The sequence below is a fragment of the Manis pentadactyla genome, chromosome 5 (assembly GCF_030020395.1).
Source record: "Manis pentadactyla isolate mManPen7 chromosome 5, mManPen7.hap1, whole genome shotgun sequence".
NCBI lineage: Eukaryota > Metazoa > Chordata > Mammalia > Pholidota > Manidae > Manis > Manis pentadactyla.
In genome coordinates this window covers 40,973,742-40,998,159 of record NC_080023.1, presented here as the reverse complement: position 1 = coordinate 40,998,159, position 24,418 = coordinate 40,973,742, and the positions used below count along the sequence as shown (strand labels likewise).

The 24,418-nt window shown below is 39.7% G+C and overlaps 1 protein-coding gene across 8 annotated transcripts in view; it reads left to right on the top strand.

Moving 5' to 3' along the window:
- Positions 1–2,842: 2,842 nt before the first annotated feature.
- Positions 2,843–24,418, top strand: part of FRYL (FRY like transcription coactivator) — a 295,403-nt gene continuing 273,827 nt past the window's right edge. For all 8 annotated transcript variants that reach the window (XM_057502200.1, XM_057502204.1, XM_036892566.2 and 5 more), the window contains exon 1: positions 2,843–3,065. The gene's annotated coding sequence lies outside the window, so the exon portion shown is untranslated. The remainder of the gene's footprint in view (positions 3,066–24,418) is intronic.

The window sequence follows — 24,418 nt, the reverse complement described above, 5'->3', positions numbered from 1 at the left end:
TGGAGGCTTGAAAGAGCAGAATCATTGATATTGAAAGAGCAGCCATTTCAAGAGTCAAATAGGTGTCCGGGGAAGAAATCTGAGAGGTAGCCTGGAGTCACATTATAGAAGGATTTATATGTTTGGCTGAGATGATTAGACTATATTCAGTTTGTATACTTATAAGGTGATTCATTATACTCTTTGGAGAATGGAAATCTATTCTTCACTGCCCCCCCCAACATTCTTTACTCAACACGTAATAGTTACTATAAAAATGCATGGTGAACTGAAAATAATTTGCAGAATAAATGGCAACATAATTTTTCTGAGAAGAATTAATTACTGGCTTAACAGGTGGTTCTTTGATATATATTCTTCCTTATAAAGAAACAGGAAGAATAAGTGATCATACTGTATTTCACGCTTTGAAAGAGTTTAACAAATATCTATATACAAGGATGTTGAAATCTTTGATTATATTGGTACACTGCAGGGATATTTCTTTTTTTTTACTATTTTTTATTTTGGTATCACTAATATACAATTACATGAGCAGCATTGTGATTACTAGATTCCCCTCATTATCAAGTCCCCACCGCATACCCCAGGGATATTTCTTTTTAAAGAATCTGGATCTGACTTAGAGATGGGAAACAAAGGTAGGAAATAAAGTCCCTCTAGAGGGAAAAGTTCAAGTTGTACATTTCTCCAGTGTTTGAGTTGGGGCTGTCTTCAGTAACAGTAAACATTCTTAAGAATGACCTGTGTACTGGAAGCTCCTGATTTGCAGATATTCTAACTTATTCCTCACTATGAAATACCAATAGGTTAGGTGTATAGGCTAAAAAATGATAAATAATCCTATTGTGTGCAAGTGTAAAATAGAGAAAAATAACGTAAACTATTCTTATAAGGTGATGGTCTCAGCATGGTTGGTTAATGAAGGGAAGAGAATCTAGAGGTTATTGTAGACTAGTTTCTGGAGTTGTGAGTCCAATATACTAGTGTTAACAAAACAATCTGGACATCATAAAGCAGGTGTTTTACAAATAACTTGAAAACATCATATAGACAGACGGCGAATGAAACCTGCAGTTGCGTACACATCTGAAATACTAGATGTTTGTATACCCAGAAGATCATACAGGATATTAGAATATAGAATATTCTTATTCTGACTATATTCTAATATAGAATATCAGAACACAGCAGCAGCCTCAAAGCTTGAGAACAGTAAATCAGGAGAAAACCAGCAGTATTTGGCTGTAGTAAAAAAGAAAAAAAAAAAGTAACAAACAGAACCCAAGCAGAATAGCCTGAACATAGGGGTTTAGGTATGGCCACTTAACAAGTAATTTATTATAAATATTTGTGAAGGCCATATAAGTATAACCCAGATATTTCCTTGTCTCTTGTCCCCACAAACACCTACACCACCTACACGTTTTCCCCTTTTCTCACACTTAGATATTAATGGGAATCCCCAAGAGATTTTTCACCTGGGCTCACAGAAAGTAGTTTTATTTACTTAAAAAATGTATAAATAAAACAAGTTTATTTCGCCCTTTCTAGCACTCAATCCACTTCAAGATACTGCTTGCTGAGCGCTGCCACTCTCTTGGCACCACTGGGTTCCACTGGGCGATCACTGTAAATGCACTAAATATCGTAAGGTCCAAAGTCTCTTAAAGTTCATTGTACTGGCAAAAAGGGGCAGAACGCTTAACCATTTTCCTCTAACATCCGTAGATGGGTACCAAAGCACTAATTGTACCCAGTTTTAGTCGTCACAGTCCTTTCAGTTCTTATGGCTTCAGCGGGAAACTGGGGAAATCCTACTGCAGACTTCAACAGGCAGCCGCAGAATTTCTCCTCTTTTCACGCGTGAGATTTTGCTGTAGGGTCAAGCTTCCGGTGCCATACTCCCTTTCCCTGAAGGAATAGCCTTCCGGTGCCCGCTTGGGCTCAACCTGGGCTCCCCCTGCTACATTTCTAGCAAGGAAGACGGACGTCTTCAACTTTTGAGGTTGTCATGAGGGGGATCATCTCTTCAATCTACTCAGAAAAGTAATATAGCTCTTGCGACAAATGCCAAGACAACACACACGACATGAATTAAAGGGAACTTTTAATGGAAATGAGTTAAATGATTTTTAAAACGGATTGCGAGACAAGGACATCTCAAGGTTTGCAGATACCTTTATTAAAGTTCTTCGGGGTAGGGAAATGCCAGTGGAATCGACAGAGAAGCGCACAGTGAGTGAAAACTTGTCGAGTGTATATGGCACTCGAATTTCAGGTATTCTGCTAATTGTGCCCACTCCTAGACCACGCAAGGAGGTTTCACAGGATCCCAGCTCCAGTTCTCTGGAGAAAATTTTGAAATTTCCTCTTCTCCCTTTCCGACTTTCCCCATACAGGCTGTGATTTTGTTCACGAGTACTACCAACATTTAAAGCAAAAAGCACCTAGGAGTAGGCAAAGTAGGGAAGATTTTGCGGCTGTATTTCTCAAACCCCCACAGGGAGAGCGATAAAGGGTAAGGGGCGTGCAGGCCAAGTTCTTCTTTGTCCAATCAGATGCACAGGAAGATGTCCTTTTACCAATAAAAATAAAGATCGCTTTCCGGAGGCGGGAGGCGAGCCTTGACTGCCAGTTCTCCAAAGCAACGATAAAGTCAAGGACAGAGAGTGATTGTAGAGAGAACCAACCCGGGGAAGGGGCGCGGTCGGGGTGTGTGTGGGTGGGGAAAATCTTGAGCGGCGTCTGGACTGGCCAGTGGGGTGCGAGAACTGCTGTTCCTGTTGTAGGGCTTCCCGCCAATCAGGAAGGCAAAGGAGTGGGCGGGGCGGGGAAGGGCTGGGAAGAGCTCGCAGCACCGCCGGGCGTCCGTCGGGCTCTGGGGGAGAGAGAGCAATCCGGTTACGATCCGAGTCGGAGGGAGGTTTAACCAAAGATCTGTTCCGATCGGATTATTCCTTAAAGGGGACGCGCCATTGTCAAGAGAACCGAGTCTGGGCGCCGGAGGGCGGGGACCGGCGGAGCCCGAGGAACGAGGCAGCTGCATTTGGACTGGGGACCGGGTAGGTGCTTCCTGGGGAAAGGCGCTTCATTTCACTTTCTCTTCCAGCCCCAGGGGCAGGCGCCGGGATGCCCGGCGGCCGCAGCCACAGCCCTGGCGGGGAACGAGGTCGCCGGCCCTCGCCCGCTGCGCTTCCCGGTGGGAGCGGAGAGAGGCGGGCCCGGATGGCCGGCGAGCTGCGCCGCCCGGGCGAAGGTTCCTAACGGACACTAAACCTCGGCACAGCCCCCGCCTCAACCGAAAACCCGGCGGAGTGGCAGCGGGTCCTGCGGGAGCGCCGCGCGCCCGGCTCCTCCGCTCCCCCGTTCTGCTCGTGCGCGCCGCCTTCTCGCGCCCTCGCGGGAGCCGCCCGGCGGGGAGGAAGGCGGCGGCGAGGCGGAGGAAGGTCGGAGGCCGCGGCTTCGCGGGCCCGGCTGCCAGGGGAGGGCTCGGGAGCAAACTTGGCGCAGCAGCAGGGGCCCCGGGTGGGAAGGGGCGCTGGGGACCCGTGGAGCGCGCGGAGTCGCCAGGCCACCCGGCATTGTCCCTCTTTTCCTTTGCTCGCGTCTCTCCGCCCACTGTTCGCGGTCGTGGGGAGGGGCGCGGCCGCGGCCGCGGTGCCTGCGCCGCTCGGGGCCGGCCTCGCACCCCCAGACCCGGAGCCTTCCGGAGCCGGAGTGGGCTCCGCGGACGCCGCCGCCGCCGCTCGCCGGTCGTCCGGGCCTGCGGAGGGTCTGTGCTGCTCGCAGTGTCCGCACAGGCGCAGGCTGTCTAGGCGCTAAGCTGTTCCTCGCAACTTTTCTCTGCCGATTGATGGAAGTTGTGACTTCCGGGCGGCAGGTTCTTTGAGCTTAGCCTCGTTTCCTGCGTTCTGGAGAGGCTGGTTTCTAGGTGGAATGGTTTTTTGATTGCTGTCGGTCTTGCCTCCCATCCCAGTTTCGTCTCTGGACACCTGAAATCGCTTCTCTCCTGGATTTGCAATTATATGGAGACATTAATCTCTCAGGACAAGATAATTTGAAAAGAAAAGGAAAGAGGATGGTGGTGCTGGTGAGGGACAAGGACTCTACATAGAGCTGAATTTACCTTAACCTTTGAAACCGTGAAAAGTATTACCTCCACGTATTGGCGGAGGTTCTTTTGGAAGGAAGGAGGGAAAAAAAAAGAGTTGCTAAGGTCTATAGGACTAGGAAAAAAGACTTTTGATATAAATAAACTTAGTTTTGTAAAATACTCTTAGATCTAGCAGATTTCTTCCTTAAAGTTAATTTCTACTACCAAACTCATAGGCATTATAATTAGTAACAGCAGCTTTTGCTGTTGATAAAACAAGTGTAAGAGATTTCTTTCATCAGCATTATTGCTATATTCAACCTGTCAATACTTGCTAAAGAAACCTATTTAGGAAGAGCACATTCCTTGTTAGAAACCTTATTTAGAAAAGGAATGTTTTCATAAGCATTCATTTTTGACAGTTTCTTCTTATGCAATACTTTGTACTGGCATGTGCAAGTTACAACCCTGTAAACAAAGTAGCAGGGTGTGTTTTATTCTGTAGTCTTTTTTTTTTTTTGTTATCAAAAATAGCATTCTATCCTGTCTCTTCCCTTCTGAGTTTTTTGTAAGAATACTTCTCTAGAAGAGTGAACTTTGTTGGAATACCTGGCCCTGTGTTTTGTTTTTTTATTTTTTAAAACAATACTAACAACTTCCCAAAGTGTTCATTGACTAACTCACTGTCTAGTAACTTTCAGTGTGGTGTGGAACAGAAGTTCACCAGGCTCATCAATAACACCAAAGGAGAAACTGTTTGGGAAACAGAAAGCCAATTTCAGACGATAATGTTTGAGAGATACTCTTCCCACAGAATTTAGTAATTGTAGACACACAAAAACTTGAACTTTTGTACTAACTTGGATGGTATCTGGCATTGTTACACCTAATTACCACCACCACCACCGCGCCCCACACTCACCAAGTCCTCTTCTGTGATAAGGATGTCAGGCAAGCTTGCTGGCATAATCTTCCTTTGGGTCTCATAATAGAAAGTAGAAGCCTAAAGCAAGTTTCCAAGTGTCTGCCTTTGTTTACTTACCAGCTTATTTGAACAATAGAGGAAAGAATTTCTGAACTTTTAAAAGATCATGTATAAAGACAGCATTCAGAAAGAATCTTTGAAATATTGAGGCTATGTTTCCTGGGAAACATTTTTTTCTGGTGTGTGTTTCACATTGTTTTAAACACATTGTCTTATATATACACATTGCTGAGACATTTCTTGAGTTGTGAACTGTCCCTTGAGGTCCTTGGGAACTAGCTCTGTCCTCCATTTCTGTGCAAATTCACTCTATCACAATAAATGTGTTATCTTAGATCTTTGTGACAGAAAGAGGTAATGTTCCATAAGGCTGCTCGAGAGATTTATTCAATTTTTTTAAATAAACACATTTCTGAACAAGTTGTACCTGAAGAACAGCAGTTAGTGCAGTGTCTGGGGGAAGATTTGTTAATATAGATGATTTTTGTTTGTAATTTGTTTGTAGTATCTGTTCCACAGACATCTTTTGTAGTAGTGATAACTTATTGTCACAATTAGGTTTAATCTGTCCACATCTGTTTAGTATCTCTTTATTTAAGAACTGTTATGGGCAGATAAGTAGAAATGGATGACAATCATTGCCCTCAAAGGTATACAGTTTAATGGGAAGTTGTAAGATTATCATCATAGGAAGAAGTGTGTATCTCAGCCCAGTAACATGTGCAAAACAACAGTGACACAGGATTTGTGCCAAAATGGTAAAGGAATAGTGGAAGGAGAGAAAAAACCTAGGGGACCTGGGAAAGTTTTCATTGATTTATATAACAGATTTTATGGTATAGTTTGAAATAAATTTTTTAGAAAGTCTGTTTGGCGGTTGGCTGTGTGTATTTCTCTGCTTGAACTACTTTTATCTATAAAATATTTTTTTGGGACAGAGCATGTGCTCTGAATTTCAACTATTACGTCACTAGAGGAGTCAACCATCTAACCCTGCTCAGGTGTCACTTTGTCTGCAAGGTTTTCCTATGTTCTCTTAATCATAAGTGATTGGTCTTCTTACTCCTGTAAAACCGTTTTATAGCACAAGCCACGTTGACTTGTAGTATGGTAATGTGTATATTTCTTCATTGGTTTGTAGACTTTAGTAAAAACCATTAATAAAACTTGAGTGTCCCCCCCTTTTTTTTCACTGTTACTGAAATATTTGAGCAGTTTTATTAGCCCACCATTATTCTGTAAAACTGTAAGCTATGAAGAAGTCCAAATTGTTTTTTATTTGGGGAAAGTGTGTATATGTGTGTTTAAATATAAAACCATTTTTAAATCAAAATTTCACTTGCTCATTGTGAAATGTTGATATAAAAGAAATGTATAATTTAGAAATTAGAAGTGCCTCCATAACTCTGCCCTTTATCACATTATAACCATTGATAATGGTTTGATGTTTTTTTTTCACCTTTTATTACCTTCAAATAAGACTGCCTTAAATTATTGCACTTGAAAATTTTAATTAGTAAGTTAGGTATACTGGGAATGGAGAAAGATCATCAACTTTATATACTCATTTATTATTAATTTCTCCAGGCTCAGGAATTCTAGTTCTTTTACCTTTTCTTGAAATATAAGGCTGCCACTAGGGTGTTTGTATTCAAAACAGAGCCTTCATAATCATTTCTAAAATTGATCAAAACCTGTGTCCCTTATAATTTGGAGTGCATATTCTTAGTATAATCTCATGTTTTGATTCTTCTAATCTCTAGAGAGCATTAAAAATTGCTTTGAAACTGTCAACAGACACTCCTTATAGTAGCCCAAGGAGGATAGTAGGAAGCCATTTGTTCATGATCAGATCACATGCAGAAGTTTGCTATGTTGCTCATGACAAAAAAGGAGCTACACTCCAGGCTGATAAATAGGTGATGCAATTCTGTTGTTCTGTGTGCTTCTGTAAGCTAGCCCAGAGGGGAAAAAGGTTTTCCAAAGGTCCTAAATAGAAACCCAGCTGCAAGCTGCCAACTGGCCTAATCAGCTGAGAAATCTCCATTCATTCAGCAGATTTTAACTAAGAACTGCACCTACTTTGTGCACCAGGATAGGCATTGAAGATAACATCTCTACCACAAGTTATGAGCTATTCTGAGTAGGATCCTCTGAGTAGGGTCCTTAAATAGAGTGGTACCTATGGATTAAAGGTAGTGTGAACAAAGTGCATGCCTACCTAGGTGAATTTATTATTCACTCCTGTGTATTGTTTTGCATAGCTTCTTCCAAAGTAACCTAACAAACAAACCTGGACTAACGTAGGAGGTGGATTGGGGTCCATGGAACCTGTTAAATTACATCTGTAAGCTCTAGAATTTTTCTTGTTTATATCTTGAACACTGCCCTTTCTATGGGACAGAATATTTTTGAAATTATGCAGAGATTGATGTGTCTTTCCTTCAACCCTACAGGGATCGTCCATTTCAAAGACTGCCATTATGTGACTATATCTGTAGCCTAGCCTATAGTTCGTAGTTTGCTGATAAGAGTAGTAACACATTCTTTTAAACTCAAAACGTTATAATAAGCAGATGCCTTTATCAGGATTTTGTTTTTATGTTACAAAAATAATTATTTTGAAATAATACATTTTCAAAATATGTATTATATATCTGTATACATATTTGTATAGTATACAAATACAGATATAATGTAAAGTATATCTGACTTTTACAAAATGGACTGCCCCTTCACCCGCCCCCTCCTTTTTATTTACCAGAACGAATTGGATGGTTAGGAAAAGGGCCTTGTAGGACTGCCAGTGATAGAATCAACCAAGCCAGGAGGAGTATCTGACAGAGGGGTACTCTCTGGAGTCTGACCATAATGAAGCAGTTTTGTGAAGAGTTAAAATTTAAATAACAGCGTTACTGAGAAATAATTTACATACAATTCACCTATTTACAGTGTACAGTTCAGTGGTTTTTAGTATATTTCAGAGTTGTGCACTACCACCACAGTCAGTTAGAACTTACTCCCCTCACTCTGTCACCTCTCTTAACCTCCCTTCCCAGCCCTGCGCAACCACCGTCTACATTCCGTCTCTATACATTTGCCCATTATGGATATTTCATATAAATAAAAAATAACATTTTAATAAATGTTAAATTATTTTCTCTTAGTATGTATAAATCCTAGGAGTAGAGAGAGTCCTTTTATAATATGTGTAGTTCTGAGTGTTGAAACAAATTTTTAAGAAGGAATTATCTAAATCCTTATTCTACCTAAGCCAGGAGAGCAATGGCAAAAGAGGTTTATTTTCCCCTCTAAGAATCTTAAGGCTCACTTTAGTGACACATTTTTAGATTCATTTAATTATTTGGTGACTCTCTACAAGCAAGCAATTTATGTCTCAAATTCTATATACAAGACTTATATAAAGGACAGTACTCTAAAAGAAATTAGAAGTACTTAGTAAGTTCTGATCACTGCTGAATATAATGTGATGTTTACTTTATTGGTTCAAAATGTACTTGTATTGTGCAACTTGCCATTTATTTGACCAAACAGTACTGCATAGGTGGATCATGGTGAACTTGTATTTGCCCTGCACAGTGCGGGTGGCCTTGTAGGCACTGAACAGTAAGTGCATATTGATTGCCTGATCACTACGATCATAGATATTTTCCTCAGCTCTCTTGAATAACAATGGTAGCGAAATAATATTACTGAGTACTCACTAAGTAATGTGATGAGTACTTTTTTTGTACTATCTTTTAAGGTAAAAGGGTGCACTTTATTTTTGAGAAATTTCTGTAATTACCTCCATTGAGTGTAACTGTAAAGGCTTCTGATCATGTCTTTGTCCTTTTTTAAAAAAAATTTTGGTAGCATTAATCTACAATTACATGAGCAACATTATAGTTATGAGACTCCCCCCATCATCAAGTACCCACCACATACTCCATTACAGTCACTGTTCATTAGCGTAGTAAGATGCTATAGAATCACTACCTGTCTTCTCTCTGTTGTACAGCCCTCCCCATGCCCCTCCCCTACATTATGTGTGCTAATCGTAATGCCCCTTTTTCCTCCTTATCCCTCCCTCCCCACCCATCCTCCCAAGTCCCATTCCCTTTGGTAAATGCTAGTCCATTCTTCTGTGAGTCTGCTGCTGTTTTTGTTCCTTCAGTTTTTTCTTTGTTCTTATACTCCACAGATGAGTGAAATTATCTGATACTTGTCTTTCTCCACCTGGCTTATTTCCCTGGGTATAATACCCTCTGGCTCCATCCATGTTGTTGCAAATGGTAGGATTTGTTTTCTTCTTATGGCTGAACAATATTCCATTGTGTATACTTACTACATCTCCTTTACTATTCATCTACTGATGGACTCTTAGGTTGCTTCCATTTCTTGGCTATTGTAAATAGTGCTGTGATAAACATAGGGATGCATATATCTTTTTCAAACTGGGTTGCTGCATTCTTAGGGTAAATTCCTAGGAGTGGAATTCCTGGGTCAAATGATACTTCTATTATGAGTTTTTTGTGGTACCTCCGTACTGCTTTCCACATTGGTTAAACTAATTTACATTCCCACCAGCAGTGTAGGAGGGTTCCCCTTTCTCCACATCCTTGTCAACATTTGTTGTTGTTTGTCTTTTGGATGTTGGCCATCCTTACTGGTGTGAGGTGATATCTCATTGTGGTTTTAATTTGCATTTCTCTGATGATTAGCGATGTGGAGCATCTTTTCATGTGCCTGTTGGCCATGTGAATTTCTTCTTTAGAGAAGTATCTGTTCAGATCCTGTGCCCATTTTTTAATTGGATTATTTGCTTTTTGTTTGTCGAGGTGCATGAGCTCTTTATATATTTTGGATGTCAACCCTTTATCGGATCTGTCATTTATGAATATATTCTCCCATACTGTAGGATGTCTTTTTGTTCTGTCGATGGTGTCCTTTGCTCTACAGAGGCTTTCAGCTTGATATAGCCCCACTTGTTCATTTTTGCTTTTGTTTCCCTTGTCCTGGGAGATATGTTCATGAGGAAGTTGCTCATGTTTATGTCCAAGAGATTTTTGCCTATGTTTTTTTGTAAGACTTTTATTGTTTTATTACTTCATTCAGGTGTTTGATCCATTTAAAATTTACTTTTGTATACAGGTTTAGACAATGATCCAGTTTAATTCTCTTACATGCAGCTGTCCAGTTTTGCCAATACCAGCTGTTGAAGAGGCTGTCATTTCCCCATTCGGTATCCATGGATCCTTTATCATATATTAATTGACCATAAATGCTTGGGTTAATATCTGGACTCTCTATTCTGTTCCACTGGTCTATGGGTCTGTTCTTGTGCCAGTAGTAAATTGTCTTGATTACTGTGGCTTTGTAGTATAGCTTAAAGTTGGGAATCGAGATCCCCCCTGCTTTATTCTTCCTTCTCAGGATTGCTTTGGCTATTCAGGGTCTTTTGTGGTTACATATGAATTTTAGAACTACTTGTTCCAGTTTGTTGAAGAATGTTGTTGGTATTTTGATAGGGATTACATTGAACCTGTAGATTGCTTTAGGCAGGATGGCCATTTTGACAATATTAATTCTTCCTAGCCAAGAGCATGGGATGAGTTTCCATTTGCTAGTGTCCTCTTTAATTTCTCTTAAGAGTGTCTTATAGTTTTCAGGGTATAGGTCTTTCACTTCCTTGGTTAGGTTTATTCCTAAGTATTTTATTTTTTTTGATACAATTGTGAATGGAATTGTATTCCTGATTTCTCTTTCTGCTAGTTCTTTGTTAGTGTATAGGAAAGCAACAGATTTCTGTGTATTAATTTTGTATTCTGAAACATTGCTGAATTCAGATATTCTAGAAGTTTTGGGGTGGATTCTTTAGGGTTTTTTATGTACAATATCATGTCATCTGCAAGTAGTGACAGTTTGACTTCTTCTTTACCAATCAGGATGCCTTGTATTTATTTGTTTTGTCTGATTGCTGTGGCTAGGACCTCCAGTACTATGTTGAATAACAGTGGGGAGAGTGGGCATCCCTGTCTTGTTCCCAATCTCAGAGGAAAAGCTTTCAGCTTCTCGTTGTTCAGTATGATGTTGGCTGTGGGTTTATCATATATGGCCTTTAGTATGTTGAGGTACTTGCCCTCTATACCCATTGTGTTGAGAGTTTTTATCATGAATGGATGTTGAATTTTGTTGAATGCTTTTTCAGCATCTATGGAGATGATCATGTGGTTTTTGTCCTTTTTGTTGATGTGGTGGATGATGTTGATGGATTTTTGAATGTTGTACCATCCTTGCATCCCTGAGATGAATCCCACTTGATCTTGGTGTATGATCCTCTTGATATATTTTTGAATTTGGTTTGCTAATATTTTGTTGAGTATTTTTGCATCTATGTTCATCAGGGATATTGGTCTGTAGTTTTCTTTTTCTGTGGAGTCTTTGTTTGATTTTGGTATTAGAGTGATGTTGGCTTCACAGTATGAGTTTGGAAGTATTCCTGCCTCTTCTATTTTTTGGAAAACTTTAAGGAGAATGGGTATTATGTCTTCTGTATATGTCAGATAAAATTCAGTGGTGAATCCATCTGGCCTGAGGGTTTTGTTCTTGGGTAATTTTTTGATTACCAATTCAATTTCTTTGCTGGTAATTGGTCTGTTTAGATTTTCTGTTTCTTCCTTGGTCAGTCTTATAAGGTTGTATTTTTCTGGGATGTTGTACATTTCTTCTAGGTTTTCCAGCTTGTTAGCATATAGATTTTCATAGTATTCTCTAATAAGTTTTTGAATTTCTGTGGTGTCCATTGTGATTTTTCCTTTCTCATTTCTGATTCTGTTAATGTGTATAGCTTCTCTTTTTCTCTTAAGTCTGTCTAGGGGTTTATCTGTTTTGTTTATTTTCTCAAAGAACCAGATCTTGGTTTCATTGATTTTTTTTCTGTTGTTTTATTCTTTTCAATTTTATTTATTTCCTCTGTGATCTTTATTATATACCTCCTTCTGCTGACTTTGGGCCTCATTTGTTCTTCTTTTTCCAGTTTCAATAATTGTTAATATAGACTATTCATTTGGGATTGTTCTTCCTTCTCTAAATAGGCCTGGATTGCTATACACTTTCCTCTTAGAACTGCCTTCACTGCATCCCACAGAAGTTGGAGCTTTGTGTCGTTGTTGTCATTTGTCTCCATATATTGCTTGATCTCTATTTTAATCTGGTCATTGATCCATTGATTATTTAGGAGGATGTTGTTAAGCATCCATGTCTTTATGAGCCTTTTGTTTTCTTTGTCCAATTTATTTCTAGTTTTATACCTTTGTGATCTGAGAGGTTGGTTGGTAGAATTTCAATCTTTTGGAATTTACTGAGGCTCTTTTTGTGGCCTACTATGTGGTCTATTCTGGAAAATGTTCCATGTGCACTTGAGAAGAAGGTGTATCCTGCTGCTTTTGGGTGTAGAGTTCTGTAGATGTCTGTTAGGTCCATCTGTTCTAGTGTGTTGTTCAGTGCCTCTGTGTCCTTAGTTATTTTCTTTGTGGTTGAGCTGTCATTTGGAGTGAGTGGTGTGTTGAAGTCTCCTAAAATGAATGCATTGCATTCTATTTCCTCCTTTAGTTCTGTTAGTATTTGTTTCACATATGCTGGTGCTACTGTGCTGGGTGCATATATATTTATAATGGTTATATCCTTTTGTTGGACTGAGCCCTTTATCATTATGTAATGTCCTTCTTTGTTTCTTGTTACTTCCTTTGTTTTAAACTCTGTTGTTGTCTGATACTAGTACTGCAACATCTGCTTTTTTCTCCCTATTGTTTGCATGAAATATCTTTTTCCATCCCTTTACTTTTAGTCTGTGGGTTTGAGATGAGTCTCTTATAAGCAGCATATAGATGGGTCTTACTTTTTTATCCATTCTGTTACTCTGTGTCTTTTGATTGGTACATTCAGTCCATTACATTTAGGGTTATTATCAATAGATATATACTTATTGCCATTGCAGGCTTTGGATTCGTGGTTACCAAGGGTTCAAGGGTAGCTTCTTTACTATCTAACCATCTAACTTAAATCTCTTACTAAGCTATTATAAACACAGTCTGATGATTCTTTATTTCTCTCCATTCTTTGTATGTTAGGTGTTTTATTCTGTACTCTTTTGTGTTTCCTTTGACTGCTTTTGTGGATAGTTGATTTTAGTTTTTGCCTTTAGTTAGTATTTGGTTGGTCTACTTTCTTTGCTCTGATTTTATTTTCTCTGGTGACATGTTTAGCCTTAGGAGTGCTTCCATCTAGAGCAGTCCCTTTAAAATATCCTGTAGAGGTGGTTTGTGGGAGGAAAAGTCCCTCAACTTTTGCTTGTCTGGAAATTGTTTAATCCCTCCTTCATATTTAAACGATAATCATGCTAGATACGGTATTCTTGGTTCAAGAACCTTCTGTTTCATTGCATTAAATATATCATGCCATTCTCTTCTGGCCTGTAAGGTTTCTGTTGAGAAGTCTGTTGATAGCCTGATGGGTTTTCCTTTGTAGGTGATCTTTTTTCTCTCTCTGGCTGCCCTTAATACTCTGTCCTGGTCTTTAATCTTTGCCATTTTAATTATTATATGTCTTAGTGTTGTCCTCCTTGGGTCCCTTGTGTTGGGAGATCTGTGGGCTTCCATGGTCCGAGAGACTCTTTCCTTCCCCAGCTTGTGGAAGTTTTCAGCAATTATTTCTTCAAAGACACTTTTATCCCTTTTTCTCTCTTCTTCTTCTTCTCATACATGTATAATGCGAATATTGTTCCATTTGGACTGTTCATACAGTTCTCTTAATATTCTTTCATTCCTACAGATCCTTTTATCTCTCTCTGCCTCAGCTTCTCTGTATTCCTGTTCTCTGATTTCTATTCCATTAAGGTCTCTTGCATCTCTTCCAGTCTGCTCTTAAGACCTTCTGTTGATTGTTCATTTCTGTTATCTCCTTCTGGACTTCATCCCTTAGCTCTTGCATATTTCTCTGCAGGTCCATCAGCATGGTTATGATTTTTATTTTGAATTCTTTTTCAGGAAGATTAATTATATCTGTCTCACCAGACCCTCTCTCTGGGGATGTCCGAGTGATTTTTGACTGGACCAGATTCCTCTGCCTTTTCATGGCAATAGAAATGGTCGCAGGCAGGTTGTGCATGTGTCAGCTGAGAGAACAAAATCCCTTCCTGCTTGCTGGTCGCCTTGCCTTTTCCACTGCCTGTGTTGATTACCCACACACAGGGAGCAGTTTCTGGGATAATCTCCTGAGCTGCTGTTGGTGGGGTGGCCCTTGGGATAGCCTAGCACATTGTGGGTGGTGGCAGACGTGCCGGGTATGTTCTCCTGTGAAAACGGCACCCCTTTGTGCCTTCCGGACCTTGCTCCGGCTTCCACTGCCTGTGCTGATTACCCTCACACCGGGAGCAGTCTCTGTGATAATCTCCTGAGCTGCTGTGGGCATGGTGGCCCTCAGGATAACCTAGGGCCCTGTGGGGTTGGCAGACTCACTGGGTGTATTCTGTGAGAATGGTGCCCCTTCGTGCCTTCTGGACCTTGTTCTGGCTTCCTCTGTCTGTCCTGGGCAGTTGTGCGCCGGCGGCAGCCTCTGGGTCTGTCCCAGTTAGCTGCATGTTGGGAGAAGACTATGTTGTTGCTGTGGGCCAGTGTGCCTCCCAGCTGCTCTGCAGCTGTGGTGGGTCCACTGGTTTGCTTGCAGCGCCGGCTGGGGGGAATGAACGGTAAACTCTTTATTGCTGTGAGGGGCTTCAGGGCTTTGTTAATGCCCAAGGGGTTAGGGTGCCTGAAGTTCCTAAAGATTCCCAGCCTGCTGGCCTGAGTGTGCTGGGATGATTTTGTCCAGTTGTTAAGCCCTTGTCCCTTTAAGACTTTTAAAAAGCACCCACTTTTCTTTTGTCCCAGGGGAGTCTGCTGTGGGGACCCGCTCACAGTCTCCATCTCGGACCCTACCCTCTGTTTCTCTAATATCCAGTACATCATGCAATGTGTGTCTGTGCTCCCAGTTCAGAATACTAGGGCTGGTTATTTAGTAGTCCTGTGCTTCCACTCCCTCCCCACTCTGATTCTTTTCTTCCCGCCGGTGAGTTGGGGTGGGGGGAGTGCTCGGGTCCCACCGGGTCATGGCTTTGTATTTTACTCTTTTAATGAGATGCTGAGTTCTCACAGATGTAGATGTAGCCTGGCTGTTGTACTGTGTCTTCTGGTCTCTCTTTTAGGAGTGGTTGTATTCGTTTTATTTTCAAAAATATATATGGTTTTGGGAGGATATTTCCACTGCTCTACTCATGCCGCCATCTTGAGCCCCTCCCCATGTCTTTGTCTTTTTAAGATTATTTTTTAAATGACCGTTTCTGATCAGTCCTGAAACACTTTGATGCTGCTTTCTTGATCTTGCCAGAAGTTGTCAACATGAGGTTTTCACAACTACATCCTGCTGTTGGATGACAGCATTTGCAAGAAACAGATCTATTTCAAAGCATCCATACTTCAGAGAGGTTAAAGTACTATTTTTTAAAAATGGCACCTGGGAATTGATTAGAAAAGGGATATTATTAGTCTGTTCACTGACTGCAGTGCAGTGCAGCCTTACTTTTTTGGCTGTAAAATATTCACATGTATGCTTTGTTGCCTGAATAGACCTCAGCATAATGTTTCAGCTCTTCAGGATTCCTTGTTTTATGTTGTTCTGTTTTGTTTTTTGGTGTGTCTGCATTTCATGGTAACCTTTAGATGTGACATAAATTTAGTTTAATACTGAATAATGCTGGAAAGATAATTTAAATGCGATATTCAGTTTTGTTCTCTATTTACAAATTTCAGATGGATTATGCTGTCTATAATACTGGTAAAAGTACTGTTGGTGGCTTCATTCATGTGTCTTGGGTGTCAGAAGAACCTTCAGTCATTAGTTTCAGCCAGCAATGTATAGCCCACTGTATTTTGTTCATTTATTGGTGAAACTGTTCCTTTCTAAATCATGTCTCTTGGTATACTTTGAATAAATACTGGTTAGAGTTTTAGTCATATATGTCTTTATGGTTGTTTCACTTTCTCCTGTTGTAGGACTCATGGAGTTATGTTTTTATAGCTGGAATGTCCTTAGAAATGATCTAATACAACTCCTACATTTTTAGATGAGAATGAGACTGTGACTTGTTTAAAGTGTGGATAGAATTGAATTCTTTTTTGATTCTCAGTTCAGTGTTTTTCCTGTTTTAGCATTTGCTTCCCCAAGTAAAACTTATAAGGATAGAATCTTAGACTTTCATAGCCTGTGTAACAGAGGTCTGCAAAAATCTTACATCACTCCCCAGCAGTATAAAAATTGTGTCTACGTTCCCAATATATGTATGTATGTCATGACTATATTCTACATATTATATGTATAATAAGACATTAACAATAAAATGAGATAAAGATGAAAAACGTTTTAGAACAATTTAAAATGTATTATTTCTGTGTTTTTGATTCCACTTAAAATATTAATTGTTAAAATAAGAGAAGTATGATTAAATGTCATCACTTAGGTTTTTATTTTGAAATAATTATACACTCATTGGAAGTTGAGAAAATATAGAGGGAGTCCTTCAGTCAGTGGCCCCCAGTTATAATATCTTACATAATATTTTAATAACAACATTAAATCAGGAAACTGACATTGGAACTGTACTGTTAAGTTGCCATATTCATATTTCACAGTTTTTAATGCACTCATTTGTGTATGTGTTTAATTCTGTGCAATTTGTTAACATTTCATGTCTAGGTTCATTTAACTGCCACCGTAATCAAGATGCAATACTGTTCCAACACTGCCAAGAAATGTCCACCATTGTGCCCTTCTTCCCCATCTCCCCTGGCCCTATTTACTGGCAACCATTTATTTGTTCTTTACCTCTGTAATTTTGTCATTTTGAGAATGTTATCTAAATGGATTCCTACTGTATATAACCTTTTGAGATTTGAGATTGATATTTTTCACTCAGCACTATGCCTTAGCAAACCATCCAAATTATTTTATGAATCAGTAGTTTGTTTCTTTTATTGCTGAATAGAATTTATTGTATGGATGTACCACAGTCCACAGTTTACCTGTTGAATGAAGAATATATGAGTTGTTTCCATTTTTTGGTGTTTCAAATAAAGCTGCTACGAACATTTGTATATAGGTTTTTGTATGAACAAAGTTTTCATTTCTCTGGGATAAATGCCCAAGGTTCAACTCTAAGTGTATGTTTACTATTATAAGAAACTGCCAGACTGTTTTCCAGAGTAGCTGTATATTTCCACCAGCAAAGTATGAAAGATCCAGTTGCTCTAAATGCTTGGCAGAATTTGGTATTTTCACTGTTTTAAAAAATTTGAGTTCATTTTAATAGTTGTTTAGTGGTATCTCCTTGTGGTTTTGATTTGCCTTTCCCAAGTTGGCAAATTGTTTCCCTAATGAGCATATTGGATTGTTTTTCATTGTTGAGCTTTGAGAGTTCTTTACATATTCTACTCAAGTCCTTTGTCAGAGTTCTTTACATATTTAATTCGTAAGTCCTTTGTCAGATATGTGGTTAGCAAAAATTTTATTCCCATCCATAGCTTGTCTTTTCTTCTCTTAACAAGGTCTTTTACAGAGAAAAAGGAGTTTTAAATTTTCATGTAGTGCAACTAATCTTTTTTTTTTTCTTTTGTCAGTTGTACTTTTAGTGTCATGTCTATGGACTCTTCATGTAGCCTTAGGTCTTAGAGATTTTTTTCCCTATATTTTCTTCTAAAAGTTCTACAGTTTCATGTTTTATAAGGTAATCACTTCTATGCCTTACAGATAAAGTACTGGGATTGGTAACTGGTAGTTTCATCTCTACCATATTCTTGTCTTGCTTGTATTTTTTTTTTAAATTTATTTTTATTTTTTTGAAAAACATTATGTTTACTAGGCTCTCCCCTACCCCAAGTCCCCCCGACAAACCCCATTACACTCACTGTCCATCAGCATAGTAAGATGTTGTAGAATCACTACTTGTCTTCTCTGTGTTGCAAAGCCCTCCCCTTTCCCCCACCCCCCACATTATACATGCTAATTATAATAACCACCTTTCTTCTTCCCCGCCCTTATCCCTCCCTACCTCCCATTCTCCCCTGTCTCTTTCCCTTTGGTAACTGTTAGTCCATTCTTGGGTTCTGTGATTCTGCTGCTGTTTTGGTCTTTCAGTTTTTCTTTGTTCTTATACTCCACAGATGAGTGAAATCATTTGGTATTTGTTTTTCTCCGCTTGGCTTATTTCACTGAGCATAATACCCTCTAGCTCCATCCATGTTGTTGCAAATGGTAGGATTTGTTTTCTTCTTATGGCTGAATAATATTCCATTGTGTATATGTACCACATCTTCTTTATCCATTCATCTACTGATGGACACTTAGGTTGCTTCCATTTCTTGGCTATTGTAAATAGTACTGCAGTAAACATAGGGGTGCATCTGTCTTTTTCAAACTGGAGTGCTGCATTCTTAGGGTAAATTCCTAGAAGTGGAATTCCTGGGTCAAATGGTAAGTCTGTTTTGAGCATTTTGAGGAACCTCCATATTGCTTTCCACAATGGTTGAACTAATTTACATTCCCACCAGCAGTGTACGAGGGTCCCCCTTTCTTCGCAACCTCGCCAACATTTGTTGTTGTTTGTCTTTTGGATGGTGGCCATCCTTACTGGTGTGAGGTGATATCTCATTGTGGTTTTAATTTGCATTTCTCTGATGACAAGCGATGTGGAGCATCCTTTCATGTGTCTGTTGGCCATCTGAATTTCTTCTTTGGAGAACTGTCTGTTCAGCTCCTCTGCCCATTTTTTAATTGGATTATTTGCTTTCTGTTTGCTGAGGAGCATGAGCTCTTTATATATTTTGGATGTCAAGTCTTTATCGGATCTGTCATTTATGAAAATATTCTCCCATACTGTAGGGTACCTTTTTGTTCTATTGATGGTGTCCTTTGCTGTAGAGAAGCTTTTCAGCTTGATATAGTCCCACTTGTTCATTTTTGCTTTTGTTTTCCTTGCCCAGGGAGATATATTCATGAAGAAGTCGCTAATGTTCACATCCAAGAGATTTTTCCCCATGTTTTTTCCTAAGAGTTTTATGGTTTCATGACTTACATTCAGGTCTTTGATCCATTTTGAATTTACTTTTGTGTATGGGGTTAGACAGTGATCCAGTTTCATTCTCTTGCATGTAGCTGTCCAATTTTGCCAGCACCATCTGTTGAAGAGACTGTCATTTCCCCATTGTATGTCCATGGCTCCTTTTTCGAATATTAATTGACCATATATGTTTGGGTTAATGTCTGGAGTCTCTAATCTGTTCCACTGGTCTGTAACTCTGTTCTTGTGCCAGTACCAAATTGTCTTGATTACTATGGCTTTGTAGTAGAGCTTGAAGTTGGGGAGTGAGATCGCCCCCACTTTATTATTCTTTCTCAGGATTGCTTTGGCTATTCGGGGTCTTTGGTGTTTCCATATGAATTTTTGAACTATTTCTTCCAGTTCGTTGAAGACTGGTAATTTGATAGGGATTGCATCAAATCAGTATATTGCTTTGGGCAGGATGGCCATTTTGATGATATTAATTCTTCCTAGCCAAGAGCATGGGATGAGTTTCCATTTGTTAGTATCCTCTTTAACTTCTCTTAAGAGTGTCTTACAGTTTTCAGAGTATAGGTCTTTCACTTCTTTGGTTAGGTTTATTCCTAGGTATTTTATTCTTTTTGATGCAATTGTGAATGGAATTGTTTTCCTGATTTCTCTTTCTATTAGCTCATTGTTAGTGTATAGGAAAGCCACAGATTTCTGTGTGTTAATTTTGTATCCTGGAACTTTGCTGTATTTCGATATCAGTTCTAGTAGTTTTGGAGTGGAGTCTTTTAGGGTTTTTTATGTACAATATCATATCATCTGCAAATAGTGACAGTTTAACTTCTTCTTTACCAATCTGGATTCCTTGTATTTCTTTGTTTTGTCTAATTGCTGTGGCTAGGACCTCCAGTACTATGTTAAATAACAGTGGGGAGAGTGGGCATCCCTGTCTTGTTCCCGATCTCAGAGGAAAAGCTTTCAGCTTCTCGTTGTTCAGTATGATGTTGGCTGTGGGTTTATTGTATACGGCCTTTATTATGTTGAGGTACTTGCCCTCTATACCCATTTTGCTGAGAGTTTTTATCATGAATGGATGTTGAATTTTGTCGAATGCTTTTTCAGCATCTATGGAGATGATCATGTGGTTTTTGTCTTTCTTTTTGTCGATGTGGTGGATGATATTGATGGATTTTCGAATGCTGTACCATCCTTGCATCCCTGGGATGAATCCCGCTTGGTCGTGGTGTATGATCCTTTTGATATATCTTTGAATTTGGTTTGCTAATATTTTGTTGAGTATTTTCGCATCTACGTTTATCAAGGATATTGGTCTGTAATTTTCTTTTTTGGTGGGGTCTTTGCCTGGTTTTGGTATTAGGGTGATGTTGGCTCCATAGAATGAGTTTGGGAGTATTCCCTCCTCTTCTGTTTTCTGGAAAACTTTAAGGAGAATGGGTATTGTATCTTTTCTGTGTGTCTGATAAAATTCTGAGGTAAATCCATCTGGCCCAGGGGTTTTTTTCTTGGGTAGTTTTTTGATTACCGCTTCAATTTCTTTGCTTGTAATTGGTTTGTTTAGATTTTGTGTTTCTTCCTTGGTCAGTCTTGGAAGGTTGTATTTTTCTAGGAAGTTGTCCATTTCTTCTCGGTTTTCCAGCTTCTTAGCATATAGGTTTTCATAGTAGTCTCTAATAATTCTTTGTAGTTCTGTTGGGTCCATTGTGATTTTTCCTTTCTCATTTCTGATTCTGTTGATGTGTGTTAATTCTCTTTTTCTCTTAATAAGTCTGGCTAGAGACTTATCTATTTTGTTTATTTTCTCAAAGAACCAGCTCTTGGTTTCATTGATTTTTTGTATTGTTTTATTCTTCTCAACTTTATTTCTTCTCTGATCTTTGTTACATCCCTCCTTCTGCTGACTTTAGGCCTCATTTGTTCTTCTTTTTCCAATTTTGATAACTGTGACGTTAGACTATTCATTTGGGTTTGTTCTTCCTTCTTTAAATATGCCTGGATTGCTATATACTTTCCTCTTAAGACTGCTTTTGCTGCATCCCACAGAAGTTGGGGCTTTGTGTTGTTGTTGTCATTTGTTTCCATATATTGCTGGATCTCCATTTTAATTTGGTTGTTGATCCATTGATTATTTAGAAGCGTGTTGTTAAGCCTCCATGTGTTTGTGAGCCTTTTTGCTTTCTTTGTACAATTTATTTCTAGTTTTATACCTTTGTGGTCTGAAAAGTTGGTTGGTAGGATTTCAATCTTTTGGAATTTACTGAGGCTCTTTTTGTGGCCTAGTATGTGGTCTATTCTGGAGAATGTTCCATGTGCACTTGAGAAGAATGTTTATCCTGTTGCTTTTGGGTGTAGAGTTCTATAGATGTCTATTAGGTCCATCTGTTCTAGTGTGTTGTTCAGTGCCTCTGTGTCCTTACTTATTCTCTGTCTGGTGGATCTGTCCTTTGGAGTGAGTGGTGTGTTGAAGTCTCCTAAAATGAATGCATTGCATTCTATTTCCTCCCTTAGTTCTGTTACTATTTGTTTCACATATACTGGTGCTCCTGTGTTGGGTGCAAGATATATTTATAATGGTTATATCCTCTTGTTGGACTGAGGCCTTTATCATTATGTAATGTCCTTCTTTATCTCTTGTTACTTTCTTTGTTTTGAAGTCTATTTTGTCTGATACTAGTACTGCAACTCCTGCTTTTTTCTCCCTATTGTTTGCATGAAATATCTTTTTCCATCCCTTGACTTTTAGTCTGTGCATGTCTTTGGGTTTGAGGTGAGTCTCTTATAACAGCATATAGATGGGTCTTGCTTTTTTATCCATTCAGTGACTCTGTGTCTTTTGATTGGTGCATTCAGTCCATTTACATTTAGGGTGATTATCAATAGGTATGTACTTATTGCCATTTCAGGCTTTAGATTCGTGGTTACCGAAGCTTCCAGGTTACTTTCCTTACTATCTAAGAGTCTAACTTAACTCACTTAGTATGCTGTTACAAACAGAATCTAAAGGTTCTTTTCTATTTCTCCTTTTTCTTCCTCCTTCATTCTTTGTATATTAGGTATCAGATTGTATACTTTTTCTCTATCCCTTGATTGGCTTTGGGGAGAGTCAATTTAATTTTGCATTAGCCTCGCAATCAGCTGCTCCACCCTCCCTACCATGATTTTACTACCTCTGGTGACAGCTATCTAACCCTCAGAACACTTCCATCTGTAGCAGTCCCTCCAAAATAGACTGCAGAGATGGTTTGTGGGAGGTAAACTCTCTCAGCTTTTGCTTATCTGGAAATTGTTTAATCCCTCCTTCAAATTTAAATGATAATCTCCCCGGATAAAGTAATCTTGGTTCCAGGCCCTTCTGCTTGATGGCATTAAGTACATCATGCCACTCCCTTCTGGCCTGTAAGGTTTCTGCTGAGAAGTCTGTTGTTAGCCTGATGGGCTTTCCTTTGTATGTGATCTTATTTCTGTCTCTGGCTGCTTTTAACAGTCTGTCCTTATCCTTGATCTTTCACATTTAATTTAAATTTTCACATTTAAATTTCACAATTTAATTTTCACACTTTAATGAAATTAAAGTGTCTTGGTGTTGTCTTCCTTGGGTCCCTTGTGTAGGGGAATCTGTGGATCTCCATGGCCTGAGACACTATCTCCTTCCGCAGATAGGGGAGGTTTTCAGCAAGTACCACCTCAAAGACACTTTCTATCCCTTTTTCTCTCTCTTCTTCTTCTGGTATCCCTATAATGCGAATATTGTTCTGCTTGGATTGGTCACACAGCTCTCTCAATATTCTTTCATTTTTAGAGATTCTTTTTTCTCTCTGTGCCTCAGCTTCTTTGTATTCCTCTTCTCTAGTTTCTGTTTCATTTATTGTCTCCTCCACTATATCCAACCTGCTTTTAATACCCTCCATTGTGTTCTTTAAGGATTGGATCTCTGACCTGAATTCATTCCTGAGTTCTTGGATATCTTTCTGTACCTCCATTAGGATGTTGATTTTTTTTATTTTGAACTCCCTTTCAGGAAGAGTCACGATGTCCATATCATTTAATTCTTTCTTGGGAGTTGTATTAATAATTTTACTCTGGACAAGGTTCCTTTGGCATTTCATGTTTGTATATGGCGCCCTCTAGTGTCCATTAGCTCTATTCTGGAGCTGCTGAGCCCCTGAAGCAATGTCAGGGGTTGCAGGGGAGCGGTACTGGGGGTAGGAAAGAGCTGTTCCCCGCCTCCCTGCTGCTATGCCTGTCTCCACTGCCTGAGCCAGTGGTCCGGGCACACAGGTATAAGTTTTTGTCCCAGAGCAGCCAGATATGGATCCCTGCTTTCCACAAGCGGCCGGATTCCCAGTCTCCCCAGGAACTCTGCCTGTATTAACTTTCCAACCCAGTAGTCATGCGAGTCTCATGAAAGCACCATGAAATGTAGGTTTGTGCTCCCAGCGCAGATCTCTGGAGCTAGGTATTCAGCAGTCCCAGGCCTTCCACTCCCTCCCTTCTCATTTCTCTTCCTCCCGCTGGTGAGTTGGGGTAGGGGAAGGGCTTGGGTCCCGTGGAGTCACAGCTCTGGTATGTTACCGCGTTCGGTGAGGTCTGCTCTTTTCTCCAGGTGTGTGCAGTCTGACGCCGTCCTCTTTCCTATTGCTCTCTCAGGATTAGTTTAGCCAATTAAATTTTCTAACTGTATCCAGTTTTAGGAGGGAGCCTCTGTCTCTCCTCTCTCGCCGCCATCTTTAATCTCTTTTGTATTTTGTTTTATTAATAGTATTTATTATAGTAATTTGCCTTTCTTTGCAAAAATCTTTTAAAAATCCATTATAGAATGACATCATTAGTCTGATGAGATCTGCAGATCTACGTAATTAGTCCCACGTAAACTCCTGATGTTGCAGTGTGCTGAGAGGGAACTAACAAGTGAGGATGGCACAGAAAGCCCCTCCCTGGTGTGGCGCTGCCACCTTTCCTTTGGGAAACTTACCTGTTGTACTGTATTGTGTGTTTTCCGTGTCACAAAGAGAAACTTCTGAGATTCTGAAGCCAGAAGAGATTTAATACAGGTGTTAGGAGCTTACAGAATTGTTAGAAGGGCATAACAGCAGGCTTTAGGGTGGCAGTGTAGCAGTAACCCATCCACAAGGGATGCTTAGGGTGCATCTCTGGAGCTGTGCTGGAATCTGTTTTGGGA